This window comes from Neoarius graeffei, chromosome 8 (genome assembly GCF_027579695.1).
Source record: "Neoarius graeffei isolate fNeoGra1 chromosome 8, fNeoGra1.pri, whole genome shotgun sequence".
NCBI lineage: Eukaryota > Metazoa > Chordata > Actinopteri > Siluriformes > Ariidae > Neoarius > Neoarius graeffei.
The window spans coordinates 39,881,994-39,901,794 of NC_083576.1; the positions used below are offsets into that span (position 1 = coordinate 39,881,994).

Genomic DNA, 19,801 nt, shown 5'->3' on the forward strand with positions numbered 1-19,801 from the left:
TTGAAAGGTCAGAGGAGAATGGCCAGACTGGGTCAAGCTGATGAAGGCAATGAAAACTCAAATCACCACTTTTTATCACCATGGTGAATAATAATCATCTCAGAATGTACAACACACCAAACTATTTTCAGGTTGTCAAATGAATAACACTTTTTTATTAATTCATTGTGCTCTCCTTAAGAAAAACATGTCCAAACCTCATGTGCTATAGTTACAGTTCACTTGAAGTACGTGTTCTATTCAGAAGCAGCTTGTATCAATGGGCCAGCAGAGCTAAGGCTCCCCTATCTTTCAAAAGTAAAAAATAAATCAAAATAAGGTTTCATATTTTAGGCATCCACATCATCTTATCTGTGGTTAACGAATGTTTTAAAGAGGCTTATTTGTGATTTTTTTTTAAACTAAATGTAACAGCACTTCTTGCAGTTGTACAAAAAACCACACAGAATGATATTAAATGTGAGGCCGGGGGCTAACTGAAACAACCCAGTGCTGTAGGCAGAGATACTCTCTGCTGTAGGTTCATGCAACCAATCAGCAACAGTCATGTCACGTAATTATACAGCATGACACACACCCCTATACCCCTTTTCCACCAAATCAGTTCCAGGGCTGGTGCTGGTTCACAACTCGTTCAACTTGTGAGCCAGCTGAGAACCAGTTTGCTTTTCCATAGCTCGGGGTGCTAAGGGGAGCCACGTCATTACATCGCTGTATACGTCAGTTACGTTGCTGTATACATCAGTTACATCGCTGTGTTTGCATAAACCTTGGCACAAACATCGAAGCAACAACAACACAGAGAAGAAGCAACAACAACAACAACAATAATGGATGACTTCGCGTTTGTACAGCTGCTGCTTCTCATCGCTTAAAAATGGCGACCTTTCACAGTCTTGCTATTGTTGTTGGTCTTAACAACTCCCCCCCCGCTGACGTAAGCGGTTCTTTCCTCTGGCCCAGCAAAGAGTTGGTGCTAGCCTGGAACCGGTTTTTCTGGCCCCAGAGCCAGTTCTTTGTCAGTGGAAACAGAAAACCCGGTTCCAAACTAAGCACTGGCCCCGAACCAGCCCTGGAACTGCTTTGGTGGAAAAGGGGCACTAGTTTTGAGCTTCAATGAGCTAATATATTCTCGCCTATTTTGGTGACATTTCCATAATATGTCACCAGGGTGGCATGGTGGTGTAATGATTAGCACTGTTGCCTCAGTCACAGCAAGAAGAGTCTGGGTTCAAACCTCACAGCTGATGGGGGCTCTTCTGTGTGGAGTTTGCATATTCTCCTTGTGTCTGTGTGGGGTTTCCTCCAGGTGCAGATTAGGTAAAATACCCAGCCACTAGGGTTGTACAAGACAGTGCATACATTGTGCTGGTCCCAAGCCTGGACAGATTGGGGAGGGTTGCATCAGGAACAGCATCCAGTGGAAAACCTATGCCAAATCAAATATGAGGAACAGGTCTGCTGTGGCAACCCCAAACAAACGGGAGCAGTCAAAAGAAGTCACCAGTAGGCATATTATGGACTTGCAGGTGTACTGAACATGAGCAAAGTGGATTATTTACTCTATCAGTATTTTTCTGTTAAAATATATTTGGAGGAGAAACTGAAAGTTGATAGACTGAGTTGATAGACATTGTCTAATCAAAGTACAAATTACACAAAAGGACAGATGACAAAACCATAAGTTTAGATTTTTTTGGTTTGAACAAAAGGGTTACACCTTTTCTATGTACCATGCTTGTTACTCAGACAAAATAACAGACTCAAATGCCAAAAGTTATATATAACCATTCAATTTGTTTCCGTTTCTGGTTGAGAGTACGCTGTGCATATTCTGGCTGCGGCTTCTCACCAGAGCTTTTTATTTTATTTTATTTTATTTTATTTTCCCTTTTGTTTTTCTTTTTTGTGTTTGTGTAGTTTGATGTTTGTTTTTTGTTTTTGTTTGAGTGTTTTGTCCGCTGGTTGTGGTTTAGTTCTGGACCCAGTTTTGGGCGTTGGTTCCCTCCAGGCCTTGGTTCACTGTGGGTGATGCCTGTGCTCCTCACTATGGACTGCAGTGAACTCGTTGCTCTTTTAACATCGTGGTTGTCCAGCGCTCTATGCAGCAGTGCTTTTGTGTTTGACGCGGTGTTGCTCGGTGGCATTAAAGCAACTGTGCCAATTGTGCAGGTGGTTTGGGACGTGTCGGTGCTTCTGTGCTCACTTTGTGGATCCATGGTGTGGTGTTCCAAGCAATGTTGCCTGGTGGCATCGCGGCAGCTGTGCAGGCAGTGTGGGACTTATTTTCGTGCGCCTTTTGGTGGGACTGTAGTAGCTACACCATTGGAATGACATCCTGACCTTCTTTATATATAAAACTGTGCCCATCCTCCAACAGCTCCCCCCACATATAAATAAATAAATACCACCAGCTGCCACTGGTACAACTGCCACAATTCAGACCTCAAGATAAACAATGCCTCAGATTAATCTTGGCTCTGCCAAGCTCCTCTGTACAAAAAAAGGGTGAACTTTACTCATTGACTTTGCCTGGCTGCCGTGTGTGACATGGAAGAATAAAAAACCTTTGTCACATATACAACACAGTGAAATTACTTTCTTTGCATATCCCACCTTGTTTGGAAGTTGAAGTCAGCATGCAGGGTCAGCCATATTACAGCACCCCTGGAGTAAATAGGGTTAAGGGCCTTGCTCAAGACCCCAACAGTGGCAGCTTGGTGATGCTGGGGCTTCAATCCCTGACCAGAGCCTTAGCCATTAAGCCACCACTGCCACTGTAAAATAATGAGTGTGGGAAGGCCTTCGGGGACCAATCTTTTTGTCCGCCCTTTGAAACCGAGTTCCGAGTGTGACTATGCAGTCCTCCATTCTGAAGAAGTTGGGAAGACATGAACTTCACAGCACATGAAAGTCTAATCATATGGTCTGTCTCAATAAGAAGAATGGGAGTGTTTAATAAAATGACAAATACACTAAACACATTTTAAAGCAAAGAGGGAGTCCTGCCTCTGATAATGGACTCACAAGCACTGGGAAACAAAGATAAAGACTGGGTATGAATGAAGGGTTTTAATGATTAGTAAAACATTATTATATCTTTTCTGAGAGTTATTACAAAACCTTATTCTTACTGTGTGACTCTGGACATCACCTGCCCCCAAAAGGAGGATGAACTAAACTAAGGGTAAACTAAGACAAAGAATACTAGTCTCTGAAGTCTCATCAAGTTGAGTGGTTAAAACTGTTGCCTCACAGCAAGCAGGTTCTGGGTTTGAGCCTTGTGGCCAACTGGGCACTTTCTGTGTGGAGTTTGCATGTTCTCCCTGTGCCTGTGTGGGTTTCATCTGGGCATTCTGGTTTCCTCCCACAGTCCAAAGACATGTGGATTAGGTCAGCTGGCTACTCTAAATTGCCTATAAGGGTGAATGATTGTTCGTCTCGGCGTTAGCCCTGCAACAGATTGGCAACCTGCACAGGGTGTAGCCTAGCCTGGGCCCGCCCATCCTAAGCGTGACGCAACACGAGGGCCTGTTGCGAGCTTAGTCTGGCCAGGCAAGCTATCTACAGCTCTTCCAAGCTCCCGAAAAATCGGGAACCAATCAACTTTGAGCATCTCCAACGGCCCTGGGTAGAGGCATGTTCAAGGCACTGACGTAGTAGAACTGCGACCGGAAGCCATAGATTGTTTACAGAATCTATGCCGGAAGCGCTTCATTCATGCTTCCGCATCTATTACGCATAGATGCTGTATTGAAAGCATTCAACGGGAAGTTCTCATTGAAAATGGAGCAAAGAGCAGCCCTGGAGGTATTTATTGAAAGGAAGGACGTTTTCGCCTTGCTCCCGACCGGCTTCGGTAAGAGTTTAATCTACCAGTTAGCCCCGTCGCGTCGCGTACGTCAGAGGAAAGAGTGATGTGATTGGTTTAAGCTTCATCACAGCCTTTTCTGGCTTCAACCAGTAGCAAACTGAGGCATTTCAGGGAGGTGGGTCAACCACGGGCTCTGGGAAATGGTTGGGCTTAATATCTTGGCCAGACCAATAGCTCGGAGAGCTTTGAAGTCGCGTTAGCCAGGCTAGGTGTACCCTGCCTCTTGCCAGAAGTCCAGCTTCACCCATGAACCTTATGGATAAGCAGTATAGACAGTGGATGGATGGAGCGATATACAGATTTGCAACCCCAATTCCAAAAAAGATGGGACACTGTGTCAAACATAAATAAAAACAGAATGTGATGATTTGCAAATCATGGAAACCCTATATCTCATTTAAAATAATACAAAGACAACATATCAAATGTTGAAACTAAGAATTTTTTATTGTTTTTTGAAAAATATATGCTCATTTTGAATTTGATATCAGCAACATGTTTCAGAAAAGTTGGGACAGGAGCAACAAAAGACTGCAAAAGTTGTGTAATGCTAAAAAAACTAATTTGGTTAATTGGCAACAGGTCAGTAACATGATTGGGTATAAAAAGAGCATCCCAGAGAGGCTGAGTCTCTCAAAAGTAAAGATGGGGAGGGGTTCACCACTCTGTGAAAGACTGCGTGGTAAAATTGCAAAGAATTTGGGGATCATGTCATCTATGGTACATAATATTGTTAAAAAATTCAGAGAATCTGGAGAAATCTCTGTATGCAAGAGACAAGGCTGAAAACTGACATTGGATGCCTGTGATCTTCAGGCCCTCAGGTGACACTGCATTAAAAGCAGACATGTGTCTGTAGTGGAAATCACTGTATGGGCTCAGCAACACTTCAGAAAACCATCATCTATGAAAACAGTTCATTACTGTGTCCACAAATACAAGTTAAAACCATATATAAACAATATCCAGAAACTCCGCCACCTTCTCTGGGCCCAAGCTCTTTTATGATGGACTGAGGCAAAGTGGATAACTGTCCTGAGGTCTGATGAATCAAAATTAAAAATTCTTTTTAGAACTCATGGACACCATGTCCTCCAGGCTAAAGAGGAGAGGGATCATCTGGCTTGTTATCATTGCACAGTTCAAAAACCAGCATCTGTGATGGTATGAGGGTATATTAGTGCACATGACATGGGTAGCTTGTACATCTGGGAAGACATCATTAATGCTGAATGATATGTACAAGTTTCAGTGCAATATGCTGCCATCCAGACAAAATCTTTTCCAGAGAAGGCCTTCCTTCTTTCAGCAAGACAATGCCAAACTTCTTTCTGCACATATTAAAACTGTAAGGCTCTGTAGTAAAAGAGTTCGGGTACTAAACTGGCCTGCCTGCAGTCCAGACCTGTCTCCCATTTAAAACATTCGGCGCATTATGAAGCGCAAAATACGACAAAGGAGATCCCAAACTGTTAAGCAATTGAAACTGTATATCAGGCAAGAATGGGACAACATTTCTCTTTTAAAACTACAGCAATTGGTCTCCTCAGTTCCCAAACATTTACAGAGTGTTGTTAAAAGTAAAGGTGATGCAACACAGTGGTAAACGTGACCCTGTCCCAACTTTTTTGAAACGTGTTACTGACATCAAATTCAAAATGAACATAATTTTTTTTCAAAAAACAATAAAATTTCTCAGTTCAAACATTTGATATGTTGTCTACTATTTTCAATGAAATATTGGGTTTCCATGATTTGCAAATTATTGCATTCTGTTTTTATTTTCAGTTTACACAGCATCCCAACTTTTTTGGAACTGGGGTTGTAAAGTGCTGTGCTGATATTAACTGTACTCACACACACTGGCTGTTGTCCTGTAACTGAGATGGGTTAGCATTACTGACTATAGGGAGGGAAAAAACTTGAAAAAGATCTGCCTTTAATAAATCCTGATTGCTTGTTTACATGTTGAATTCCAGAATTATAAAGTGTCATTACACACAACACAAAACCCCATTATGACGGTAAGAAAAAATTTGTTTACTGACACTGACATGTGCTCTGTGAAACTCTCTGGACACTATCACAAAGTGAATATTCACAAAGTGAGCAGTTTGGTACTATTTTTCAGATATTGTTCAGAATAGAATTTATGAATACAGTGTTATAGAAAATTTAAAGAGATAATATTGGTAATTTCTGTTTAAATGGATATTCTTGTGGAATTTTAAGATAGGTTGATTTTTGTCGATCCCTAGCACCCACAACCCTCACTTCTATACCATTGTTGTACCTTTTCTCCCTGCAGCTTTGAAAAGCACTGACACTCATGCTGCCTCCCCAGCTAGAGGTCTGAAACTGGAACCAATTTAGCCCTGCATCATTTAACACAGGCTGCCTGCATCATTTAACACAGTTCCACTTCACACTTTCAGTTCTTTCTTTTTCTTCCAGTAATCAGAAGTGAAAAACCAAGAACAGCAGTCATCAGCCACAATTACATATCAGAATCCACATATGACAATTCTATTCAAAGAGCTCACTCCAGGCTCAGCAGTGTTCTGTTCATCACTTGTACCATCTGAAGTTTATATGCTGTCAACTTATTAAAATGTTTTATAGACAAAGAGCCTGGTGTGTTTTTGATTTGTATAAAGTCATGAGGGCTTATGTGAATAATTGTGTTTTCAGTGATGATAGTGATGATGATGACGATGACGATGATGTAGTCTCATCTCATCTCATTATCTCTAGCCGCTTTATCCTGTTCTACAGGGTCGCAGGCAAGCTGGAGCCTATCCCAGCTGACTACGGGCAAAAGGCGGGGTACACCCTGGACAAGTCGCCAGGTCATCACAGGGCTGACACATAGACACAGACAACCATTCACACTCACATTCACACCTACGGTCAATTTAGAGCCACCAATTAGCCTAACCTGCATGTCTTTGGACTGTGGGGGAAACTGGAGCACCCGGAGGAAACCCACGCAGACACGGGGAGAACATGCAAACTCCGCACAGGAAGGCCCTCGCCGGCCACTGGGCTCAAACCTGGACCTTCTTGCTGTGAGGCGACAGCGCTAACCAGTACACCACCGTGCCGCCCAATGATGTGGTATTATGCATAAATAATAATAATAATAATAATAATAATAATAAGTTGTTCAACTTACAGTGGTGCTTGAAAGTTTGTGAACCCTTTAGAATTTTCTATATTTCTGCATAAATATGACCTAAAACATCATCAGATTTTCACACAAGTCCTAAAAGTAGATAAAGAGAACCCAGTTAAACAAATGAGACAAAAATATGATACTGGGTCATTTATTTATTGAGGAAAATGATCCAATATTGCATATCTGTGAGTGGCAAAAGTATGTGAACCTTTGCTTTCAGTATCTGGTGTGACCCCCTTGTGCAGCAATAACTGCAACTAAACGTTTCCGGTAACTGTTGATCAGTCCTGCACACCGGCTTGGAGGAATTTTAGCCCGTTCCTCCATACAGAACAGCTTCAACTCTGGGATGTTGGTGGGTTTCCTCACATGAACTGCTCGCTTCAGGTCCTTCCACAACATTTCCATTGGATTAAGGTCAGGACTTTGACTTGGCCATTCCAAAACATTAACTTTATTCTTCTTTAACCATTCTTTGGTAGAATGACTTGTGTGCTTAGGGTCGTTGTCTTGCAGCATGACCCACCTTCTCTTGAGATTCAGTTCATGGACAGATGTCCTGACATTTTCCTTTAGAATTCACTGGTATAATTCAGAATTCATTGTTCCATCAATGATGGCAAGCCATCCTGGCCCAGATGCAGCAAAACAGGCCCAAACCATGATACTACCACCACCATGCTTCACAGATGGGATAAGGTTCTTATGCTGGAATGCAGTGTTTTCCTTTCTCCAAACATAATGCTTCTCATTTAAACCAAAAAGTTCTATTTTGGTCTTATCCGTCCACAAAACATTTTTCCAATAGCCTTCTGGCTTGTCCACATGATCTTTAGCAAACTGCAGATGAGCAGCAATGTTCTTTTTGGAGAGCAGTGACTTTCTCCTTGCAACCCTGCCATGCACATCATTGTTGTTCAGTGTTCTCCTGATGGTGGACTCATGAACATTAGCATTAGCCAATGTGAGAGAGGCCTTCAGTTGCTTAGAAGTTACCCTGGGGTCCTTTGTGACCTCGCCAACCATTACACTCCTTGCTTTTGGAGTGATCTTTGTTGGTCAACCACTCCTGGGCAGGGTAACAATGGTCTTGAATTTCCTCCATTTGTACACAATCTGTCTGACTGTGGATTGGTGGAGTCCAAACTCTTTAGAGATGGTTTTGAAACCTTTTCCAGCCTGATGAGCATCAACAATGCTTTTTCTGAGGTCCTCAGAAATCTCCTTTGTTCGTGCCATGATACACTTCCACAAACATGTATTGTGAAGATCAGACATTGATAGATCTCTGTTCTTTAAATAAAACAGGGTGCCCACTCACACCTGATTGTCATCCCATTGATTGAAAACACCTGACTCTAATTTCACCTTCAAATTAACTGCTAATCCTAGAGGTTCACATACTTTTGCCACTCACAGATATGTAATATTGGATCATTTTCCTCAATAAATAAATGACCAAGTATAATATTTTTGTCTCATTTGTTTAACTGGGTTCTCTTTATCTACTTTTAGGACTTGTGTGAAAATCTGATGATGTTTTAGGTCATATTTATACAGAAATATAGAAAATTCTAAAGGGTTCACAAACTTTCAAGCACCACTGTAGCACCTTTCTCACACCCAAAGTCACTTTACAATTACAAAAGAGTCCATCAAAACAAGGGTCAGGATGTAATTCCAATGGCGTAATTACCCACAGTCCCACCAAAAGATGCACGAAGGTATGTCCCACACCGCCTACACAGCCGCTGCGATGCCACCAGGCAACATCACTCAAACAGGGATGAGAATGAAAAATATTTTAAAAGTCTGAAAAAAACGGGTCGGAGCACGGGGGGGGGCATGGGTCTAATTATTTTTGGCTATTTTTTTTTAACCCCAAAACCATTAATTTTATCAGCAAAAATTTGCAATTTATTTGGAAATAAATTCCCCTTCTTGGTGGACTCCCAGGTGAAAATGATTAATATGGTACAAGAGACTTGTTTTTAATCAATTCACATTTGATTATTTCAAAAAAATCAATGCACCTTTTAATATAAACGAGCTCTACAGTATTATATTTCTGCATTTTTGTGATTCATCTTTGAATACTCTAATCCTTTAAAATGAAGTGCAAACCAGAAAAAAGTTCTATCATATAATTCTCTTAAGCTTTCTTCTGATGTTATCATGGTAGCAGGAGGTCTTGCATATTAAGCAGGCAACATTCAACATCACTTATCACTTCCCTTTCAACTGTTGTGTGTACTAACTAGGTTTTATCTGGACAGGATGTTGTGTAATGTAATGCAGATACCATATGGTCAATCTGAAGATCGAGATGGTGATTTTGAATTAAAGAACAGGCATGTACAATGGGCATTACATATTGGAAATTTTTTTTTTAAATCAAAAACTATAAGTTCATCTCGGCCTAAAAAGTTTGGGCAGACGCTTCCGCGCGGCACATGCCAGCAATTCCGTCCCCCTATGAAATGAGCAATAAGTAGGAGAGTTATACATGCTATCAGACCTAAAATTTTATCAGAAATATAGATATGATACTATGATTCTCCCCAACATGCTACATTAGATAAGCTAACCCCATTTATAAAAGATACACACTTATATATGATGTGTAATTGATATATTTTTGGGGCGCGCGCTCTCTCTCTGCCATGCCGATCCTGTAGGCTGCACTGACTCAAACTCCGGTCCTAGAGAAAAGAGATAAAAGCCTGCCCACACTGAAAGCTGATTGGCTTATTTTGCTGAGTAACCCAATCAAGATGCTCTTTGTCTGGCATGCGCTACATGAACAGGCACACAGGCAGTGTTGCCAGATTGGGTGCTTTTAAGTGCATTTTGGCGGGTTTTGAACATATTTTGGGCTGGAAAACGTCAGCAGTATCTGGCAACACTGCACACAGTCTCCCTCGCACACCCCCTCGCACGCGCACATTGTAAGATACGTGATGCAGACCTTAATGTTGCGCGCGCACGCTCTTGCTCGCTTCTATCAATATGCAGGAGACTCCCGGAACTTCCGGGAGACTTGGGATGTCTGCATTATAAGGTGACCACAGATCGTTAATCATACCCCCCCCCAAAAAAAATATTCCTCAACGGATTTACATCGATCTCAAAAACAATCATTTTGGTCTGAAAAAGTCAGAAATCCGCCAATCGGCGGAAAATTCTCATCCCTGCTCAAAACACCGCTCCATGGATCCACAAATCAAGCACAGAAGCAGTTGTAGGAAATTAGTATATTTGATCATATTTGACAAGTAACAACTTTCTAAACATGGATTGTCATGTTTTAGAGATTTTGACACTCTCTCATCATACCAGTCATGTTCATATGAATAATGATATCTGACATGAGTTTTCATCAAAATGTTATGAAAAGGAACTGTTCAGCATGGTACAACATACTGTGTGTGTCCAAGTGCATCAAACAGCTTTCCTGGCACAGTAGCGCCTTTTTAAGTCTCTGTATAGCGTTTTCAGCCCCTAATGCAGCTGCTTGACAGCACACATGGGTTTCATCAGAAATGAGTATATTGATCATATTTGACAAGTAACAACTTTCTAAATATGGATTTTCATGTTTTAGAGCTTTTGACACGTTATCATCATAACAGTCATGTTCACATGAACAATCATATCTGACATGAGTTTTCATCAAAATGATGTAATAATAATAAGTAATTTTAATAAGTAAAAATAAATCTACATGTCATACTACTTCTCACTATCTTAACAATGAATCAGCTCATCAGAGGGAGCAAGCAATAAGTGACCTTTGACACCAGGACAGCAGCCTATAAATAGCTGCTGAGAGCAGCCTTGATTCATTCCATGAGTTGCAATGTAGCTTGTCATTCTGGCCTGTTGAGAGGGCGGGACAGCACATCTGTTACTCAATACACAGAACTCCAGTAAGCAAACATTCTTCAGGGTGGAGTTCACATGGATAGACTCAGATGTTATAGAATGTCAAAGTTGCACACATCAGTAGAGACAATTCAGTTGTATGATGCATTTGAAATCATTTTAAGATTTTTTTCTCTACCAAAGATCTAAATATTTTATGTATCCCTTGGATGCCTCTGTATATGTTAACTGTATTGAACCCAGAATTAAACAAGGCAAATTTGTATTTAAAAAATTATCTTCTCCCAAAGAAATTTCACCCCAAACCCATTTAGTTTTCTCTCCAGAGCTTGCTGTTGACCAAGAAAGGAGGCAATTTAAAATAATCAAATGACTAAACTGTGAGTCACCCTTCTTGTTGAATTCTTACTTGGAAAGAGCCCATTCATGCATCAAGATATAGAGGCAAATATAAATTATTTGGATGAGGCCAAAAAACATTATATGGTATGTGCCATGATAATCAGCTGATGCACTAAAAAGCCATAAGTTAAGGATTTAGCAAGGTTGCTATATATAGGGAATGGCATCATGGACACAGTGATGTCATATGTTTTGGAGAAAAACAGGTCTTGTATAGTTCTCAGAATAGCATGGGAGTGGATGGGCACTTTTAAGAAACAGAGAAAGTAAGAGGTAATGATTAAGTGAGATAAAAAAGAGGTCTACAGAGGGAACAGCCATGGCCTAAAGGTTAGAGAAGGAGCATTGGGCCCAAAGGGTTGCCGGTTCAATTCCCTGGACTGGCAGGAAAATCCATGGTTGAAGTGCCCTTGAGTAAGGCACCTCACCCCCAGCTGCTCCCCAGGCACTGGGTATGTGTGTGTGCTCATTGTACGTCACTCTGAATAAGAGCGTCTGCTAAATGCCTTTAATGTAATGTAATGTAATGGACTAGAGGCCTTTCCAGTCTGGCGAGGACTCAGGAATGGCTTTACTGGCATTGCAAAACTAACTCCCTTTGCAGGATGTCTGGATAGAGAATGTTTCCAAAGAGATGCAGGAGTGTAAATCCTCCCTGTTTACTCCAGAATCCAAATCACATCATTCAAAACAGCACATTTATAGCACTCTCCCAACATCTCATAAGAGAGAACCAACAGAAACCTTATTAAAAAGTAAACAAAGCAATGGTGAGATTCATTCCCACAGAAAAAAGGGAACAAAACAAGAGACAGAGAGAGAACGCCACAAAGCAAGTAAAGACATCATGAATGTTGTGAAAGTTGCTAGTAAAATGTTAGTTGCTAGTAGAATGTTTGTGATACCAGAACAAAGCCTGTTTCACAAGGTCATCAGCTCCTGTCAAATGAACACAACTGTTTTTGCCCAGTTCCTGTGAGGATGTGACTCAGGGATCTCCTGTCAGTGTGAGCTACTGAAACAACATAATAGTGAGCATGTGCTGAAGGGGGAGTCAAGTGAAATTGTCTCTTTTTTTTCTGACAGTAAAGGTAGCTGTCTAATCACTACTAATGATTTAATAGGGTTGATAATTGTTTTGATATCTGCTTTTGTGACGACCCCTGCCCCTTTCTGCCATCCTGCCTTGTTTACCTGCTTTTGGGCAAGGGATCTTATGCCTTGGTAATTTACTCTCTCTCTCTGGGAGTGTTTTTTTCCTAGGTCCATTACAGATTTAGTCCCTCGCGTTCAGTCTAGGAATTGGCTTCACCTGTTTCACTGGCTATAAAAACCTGCATGTCTCAAAGATGGTGTGTCCTTGCCTTGTTTGCATGCTAGCTCCTCCCTGATGTTTTTTTGTCTAGGAAGCTGTGGCCTTCTGGATATCTTTTTTGTTATGCTGGTTCTTTGGTTAAATTTTAGTTGTTTAATAAATTACTTTATTTAATGCTGCAAAATGGTGTGTCTCCTGTTTTTGCCATGGCCTTATAAGTCAGGTTGTGACACTTTGAAAATACTGATTACTTGTCACTTTCACTCTGTCAGATTCAATTACTGATCCAATTACAAAAACATGATTCCTTTCATTAAAAAAAAACACACCCCATGTCCTAAATATGAAAGGAAAACTGAATTATACACCATAGAGAAAGCTCATAGACCAACAATGTGGGTGTTTGCTAATTCAATAGAATGGGAGGACAGCAGTTATTACATTGTCTTGGCACCAAGTGGAGTGAGGACAGCACACAGGCAATTCCCAGAGAAAGCCAAAATAGCAAAGCTACAGTATAACATGGGCTGCAGATAGAATGGAATAGAATGCCTTTATTGGTGAGAAAAGAGGTGAGAAAGAGAGTGCAGGCAGGGTGGAGCAGTTGGAGAAGGATTTCAGGAGTCATTTGTGAAAGGAAAGTCCCAGCAAAAGTGAAAGGTAAGATGTATAAGACAGTAGTGAGACCAGCTGTGATGTATGGATTGGAGACCATACCCTTAACGAAGAGGCAGGAGGCAAAGTTGGAGATGGCGGAGTTGAGGATGTTAAGGTTTGCGATGGGAGTGACAAGGTTGGACAGGATAAGGAATGAGCACATCAGAGGGACAGCACATGTGGAGAGCTTGGGAATTAAGCTAAGAGAGATGAGACTGAGATGGTATGGGCACATCCTGAGAAGAGATGCAGAGCATGTGGGAAGGAGAATGTTGAGGATGGAGCTGCCAGCTAAACAAAAATGAGGAAGGCCAAAGAGGAGATACATGGATGTGGTAAGAGAGGACATGAAAGTGGCAGGTGTGGTAGAGAAGGATGCGGGAGACAGGGAGCAATGGAGATGAAAGATCCGCTGTGGTGACCCCTAATCGGGAGCAGCCAGAGGAAGAAGAAGAAGAAGAATGCCTTTATTGACAATGCATAAATGTACAACAAAATTTAGTTCATCATAGGAGAGCAAAGCCACTACATATGTGCATGCCGCCACCCTTGGACACTTCAGCCAAAAGCTGTCCCATGTTAACTTAACTGCATGTCTTTGGGGGAAACCAACACACCCGGAGGAAACCCACACAGAACATGCAAGCTCCACACAGAAAGGCCTCCATCGGCTGCTGGGATTGAACCCAGAACCTTCTTACTATGAGGTGACAGTCCTAACCACTTACACCACAGATTGTAGCTTAACTACAAGTTATTGGGGGGTGTAATCACTTTGTCAAGCCACTTTGCTGGAAGAACACCAAAAACAGTCACCCTCAGCTGAGAGGAATTTGCTTTGGATGGTCAGGAACAGCCCAGGAACCACCAAGGCACAGGCCTGTCATGAATTGGAAACTACTGGAACACCAGTGTCACTGTCTACAGTCAAGCATGTTTTACATCACCATGGACAGAGAGGGGGCGGCACGGTGGTGTAGTGGTTAGTGCTGTCGCCTCACAGCAAGAAGGTCCTGGGTTCGAGCCCCATGGCCGGCGAGGGCCTTTCTGTGTGGAGTTTGCATGTTCTCCCCGTGTCCACGTGGGTTTCCTCTGGGTGCTCCGGTTTCCCCCACAGTCCAAAGACATGCAGGTTAGGTTAACTGGTGACTCTAAATTGACCGTAGGTGTGAGTGTGAATGGTTGTCTGTGTCTATGTGTCAGCCCTGTGATGACCTGGCAACTTGTCCAGGGTGTACCCCACCTTTCGCCCATAGTCAGCTGGGATAGGCTCCAGCTTGCCTGCGACCCTGTAGAAGGATAAAGCAGCTAGAGATGATGAGATGGACAGAGAGGCTGCCATCCAAGAAAGAAGCCCCTGCTCCAAAACATCAACATCTTCAAGCTCGACTAAAGTTTGCAGCTGACCACATGGACAAAGAAAAAGCATTCTGGAAGAAAGTTTTATGGTTAGATAGGGCATATATTGAGTCGTTTGGCCCCAATAACCAGAGATATTATTAAAGGAGTAAATGTGAGACATTCAACCCCAAGAACACTGTACCAACTGTTAATTAACTGTTAAGCATGGTTAAATAAAGTGGATGGAATAATGAAAGCAGACTACCTCAGAATTCTTCAGCATAGCCCCAAACCATCAACTAGATGGTTGAAACATGGACACAACTGGATGTCCACCAGGACAGTGACCCCAAACACATCAAAGCTGGTTGTGGAATGTCATGCTCCGCCTCGGACTTCCACTCCGGAGATTTATAATCTCCCAGTTCAGCGCTAATCCGGATCTGGGACGGGACTTCCATCTTGCCAGCATTCACTTCCTGGTTTGCTCTGCTGTGTATAAAAAGGCCGTTCTCAGAAGGGGACTTTGCCAGAACGTCTAGTTGATTTTTCACGTCGTCTCTGCGCCATTATTGCTTCTTGGATTTTGCTTTCTGTTTTGCCCGTTTCTTGCAACAAACTGTGACACGATGTTTTTGTCTTTTTTCATGTTTGTTGTGCTACGTTTTTGTCTCAAGTTTTTTGTCTGGACTATTTTTTATGCTAGCATTTTTTGTCCTTGCCTGCCTTGTTTTTTTGTACCTAGCTTTTTCTGGATTATTTTGGGTTTATTTTTTACTCCTATTAAATCTTTTTTTATTATTGGAGTTACTGGTTTGTGTTCTGCTCTTGGATCCTACTCACCACATCTCACCTCCCATAACAGTACGTTCTGGCCAACATAGATCCAGTGGAACTGAACCATCTGAGCAGCAAGGAGCCCTCCTCAGGACCCACCAACAGGAACTCAAGCAGATCACCCAGAACCTGGCCACGCTGTCCAACTCACTCAACCTTCTAGCCACACAACTCCAGCACTCCCAAGCCATGCCTACCCCTGCCCAGCCGCCTCTTTCTTCACCTACTGCCGCTCACCACAAACCAAGACTTCCTTCACCTCAGCCCTACAGTGGGGAACCAGGTACCTGCAGATCTTTTCTGTCTCAGTGTTCATTGATCTTGGAGCTACAACCCATGGCTTTCCCCACAGAATGCTCCCAGGTAGCTTATGTCATCACGCTCCTCACCGGCAAGGCCAGGGAATGGGGAACAGTGGTCTGGCATGCCAACGCGTCCTTTTGTTCAAGCTTCAAGGACTTCTCTGAGGAAATGAGGCAAACATTTGACTGCTCTCTGTCCGGTTGGGAAGTGGCTAGGGAGCTCACAGAGCTGCAGCAGGGGCTCCGATCTACTTCGGACTATGCCATCGAGTTCCGGACATTGGCAGCATCATGCAACTGGAATGAGAGTGCCCAGGTTGACGCATTCCTAAATGGCTTGTCCGACGTCATCAAGGATGAAATGGTATCTCAGGAACTGCCATCGGACCTCGCCACTCTCATGGACCTCACCAATTGTATTGATGCTCAGGTCCTACAACGTAGGTGAGAGAAGAGCCGCCTCAGCTGTAACTTCTCCCCACCTCCCGCTAGAGGTCTGCGCGGGACAGAATTTTCAGTCCCGCTCCCGCCCGCTCCCGCATTGTGCAGTCCCGCTCCCACCCGCTCCCGCAAAGAATTATGATTTTCAGTCCCGCTCCCGCCTGCGCCTGCCATATTTTGTCCCGCTCCCGCCCGCAAATCCCGCATTATGCAGACGTTCGCGTTATTTCTCACGAAAGTTCTTGTCATTGGCTTGGGGAATTAAACATGCTGAGCTTAGCTGAGCTCTCCACTGACCGATCCTTCACCTAGCGCACGTAGCGAGGGTGCGCGTTGCCAGGCGGCATGTGCAGCTGAGGCTTTACAGAGATACCCAACACACCTACCAAAATCTACAGTGGATATTAAGAATATTGTACATTGCACATAGCTTATGTCACTCCTCACATTTACATTCTAGGAAATACAAGTAGGCCTATAAGAAATTAATATAATTTAAAGACACAGCATGATGGTGCCCGCCCCCTACTTTCTTTTTAAAGCAGCACTTACTTCTGAAGCACTGTGAGCTTCACTAGAGGAGTTCTGCTCTTCTGCCATGATTGGAGATCTCAAACATGGAAGAGCGGAAAGGAATCGGAAACGTACACGAGATTAGACCACATCCGCAAATTTAGGCATCTTAAAATGTTTTTATTAATACCAAATAAAATATCCAGCACAAATTATATATGATAGACTGTGGCAGCGGGGGCGTGGCCAAGCAGCAGTCTGTGAATGGAGGGCGGGGTCGGGGAAGGTAAGTGGCTAGGTCATTACACCTGATGTCAATTTGTGTGTGTGTGTGTGTGTGTGTGTGTGTGTTTGTTGCAGGGATGGAGTATAAAGGGAGGGGGAGAGGAGAGAAGAAGCTCTCCCCGACCACAACACTTGTGTGAGTGAGTGAGTGAGAGAGAAAGAAAGAAAGAAAGAAAGAAAGAAAGCCAAATAAAGTGCGTGTGTGTAAACACAAACTGACGTGCTTCTGTGCTCCACCCACACCGGGATTTACTACAGTGGTGCTGAAACCGGGGACTGTAGTAAACCCCGGTGTGGGTGGAGCACAGAAGCACAGCAGGCGAGAGTTTGTTTACACACACGCACTTTATTCGGCTTTTCAGCTTGCTTGCTTGCTTTCTTTCTTTCTCTCTCTCTCACTCACTCACTCACTCACACAAGTGTTGTGGTCGGGGAGAGCTTCTTCTCTCCTCTCCCCCTCCCTTTATACTCCATCCCTGCAACAAACACACACACACACACACACACACACACACACACACACACACAAATTGACATCAGGTGTAATGACCTAGCCACTTACCTTCCCCGACACCGCCCTCCATTCACAGACTGCTGTTTGGCCATGCCCCCACTGCCACATACACATAAATTAATCATTTATAAATTTTATTTTAAACACGTTTTTAGTTAGCGGGACTGCAGCTTATCACCTCTCCCACCCGCTCCCACATTGTGCACTCCCCCTCCCGCCCACACCCGCAATGAGCTTTCAAAATTTGTCCCATGCCGCACTGCTTTGCGTCGGGTCCTGCGGGAGTGCAGGGCTCTACCTCCCGCCTCATCCATTGAACCCATGCAGGTAAATTGGGTACGGGTGTCAGCGGAGGAACGACTGCACTGGCAGAACATGGGGGCCTGCTTCTACTGCGGTCAGCAAGGACTCATCTGCCGAGCCTGCCCACTAAAAAGGACGATCCCACCAGTTAATCAAGGGGCCCTGGTGGACAATGCTTGGAACCAGTCCCCTTCTGACCAACCGTTGCTCCCTGTTATCACGCACAACTGGCATCACCAACTTCAGGCACTCATCGACTCAAGAGGCAGGCCGACAAACGTCGCTCCAAGGCACCCACCTACCGAGTAGGTCAACGAGTTATGCTCGCCACACACCACCTGCCACTTAGGACCGTCTCTCGCAAGCTAGCACCCAGGTTCCTTGGACCCTTCCTCATCAAGAAGGTAATCAACCAATGGTGTGTTAGACTCGCATTACCACTCACCATGCGATGTGTTCACCCTGTCTTTCATGTATCTCAGCTTAAATCTCTGGTCTCCAGTCCTTTGCTCCCACTCTCCAAACCCCCTCCTCCTCCCAGGCTCATTGATGACGGCAAGGCCTACACGGTCAAGAAACTGCTGAAGGTGCGGCAGCGAGGCAGAGGTCTCGAGTACCTGGTGGACTGGGAGGGTTACAGCCCTGAGGAGAGAAGTTGGGTCCCTGCCAGGTTCATACTGGACCCAACACTCATCACAGAGTTCCACCGGCAACACCCAGACACTCTTCCTAACGTGCTTGGAGGTGCTCATTGGGGGGGGTACTGTCATGCCATGCCTCAGACTTCCACTCCGGAGATCTGTTATCTCCCAGTTCAGTGCTAATCCGGATCCGGGGCAGGACCTCCATCTTGCTGGCATTCACTTCCTGGTTTGCTCTGCTGTGTATTAAAAGGCCATTCTCAGAAGGGGACTTTGCCAGAACGTCTCATTGGTTTTTCACATCGTCTCTGTGCCATTATTACTTCTTGGATTTTGCTCTCTGTTTTGCATGTTTCTTGTCAGTTTTTTGCACTACGTTTTTGTCTTTTTCATGTTTGTTGTGCTCCATTTTTGTCAAGTTTTTTTTTTGTCTGGATTATTTTTTTATGCTAGTGTTTTGTTTTTTTTTTATTATTGGATTTACTGGTCTGTGTTCTGCTCTTGGATCCTACTCACCACATCTCACCTCCCATAACAGGAATGGATATATGGATAAGTCACAGGCTCATATTAAGCTTTTGGAATGGCCTTCCCAAAGTCCTGACTTCAACTCTGTTGAAAATATGTAGACAGTGCTTAACCCTCTGGGGTCTGAGGGTATTTTCTGGCATACTAATGATTTTGGCATGCTCTGATTTTGTTGTCAATTTCAACAAATCTAAGCAGTATTTTCAAAGTCATATGACTTTTTTGTATTCAGCACAAGTTCAGCTACAATAATATGCATGTAGTATGTATGCCATGATTGTACTTAAAAAAACAGATAAATGAAGATGTTGTAAAAAGCAGTTTTAGAACGGTGTTGGAATGTGTGAAAAAACATTACCTTACCTATTGTGATGAACTGTTTTGATCACTTGAGGTGATTCTGTTCAGTCTTAGGAATGTATCAAGCATAAAAACTTAACTTAAATATCCTACACTGATTTGGACAATTAACTAGCCATCAAAAAAATTATGTCCTATTGTTTTGGGATAAAGGTTTGGCAGTGGGAGGGGTATTCAATAAGCAGGGTAAAAATAAATTCCATTCCATGAGAAGAGTGAAAACCCCTCCCACTGCCAATTCTTGATCCCATCAGGTCAACTCTTAATCCCATAAGGTCAAGTCACAATGTGTAAGGCAATTTTTTTTTTCACACATTCCAACACCGTTATAAAACTGTTTTGTTTGTTTTTAACAACAGCTTCATTTATCTGGTATTTGACTTTATTTTGGTATTTGACTCAATTAAGTATGTCTTGAAATTAGC

The 19,801-nt window shown here is 43.1% G+C and overlaps 1 protein-coding gene across 5 annotated transcripts in view; it reads right to left on the minus strand.

Annotated features, from left to right (window-relative positions):
* Positions 1-19,801, minus strand: part of elf1 (E74-like ETS transcription factor 1) — a 120,273-nt gene that overhangs the window by 63,656 nt on the left and 36,816 nt on the right. The window contains exon 1 of one of the 5 annotated variants that reach the window (XM_060927632.1): positions 14,918-15,110. The exons of 2 other annotated variants lie outside the window; for them this stretch is intronic. The gene's annotated coding sequence lies outside the window, so the exon portion shown is untranslated. Of the gene's footprint in view, positions 1-14,917; positions 15,111-19,801 lie in introns of those variants that run through there. 2 more of the 5 variants (XM_060927631.1, XM_060927628.1) reach the window with 2 other exon arrangements.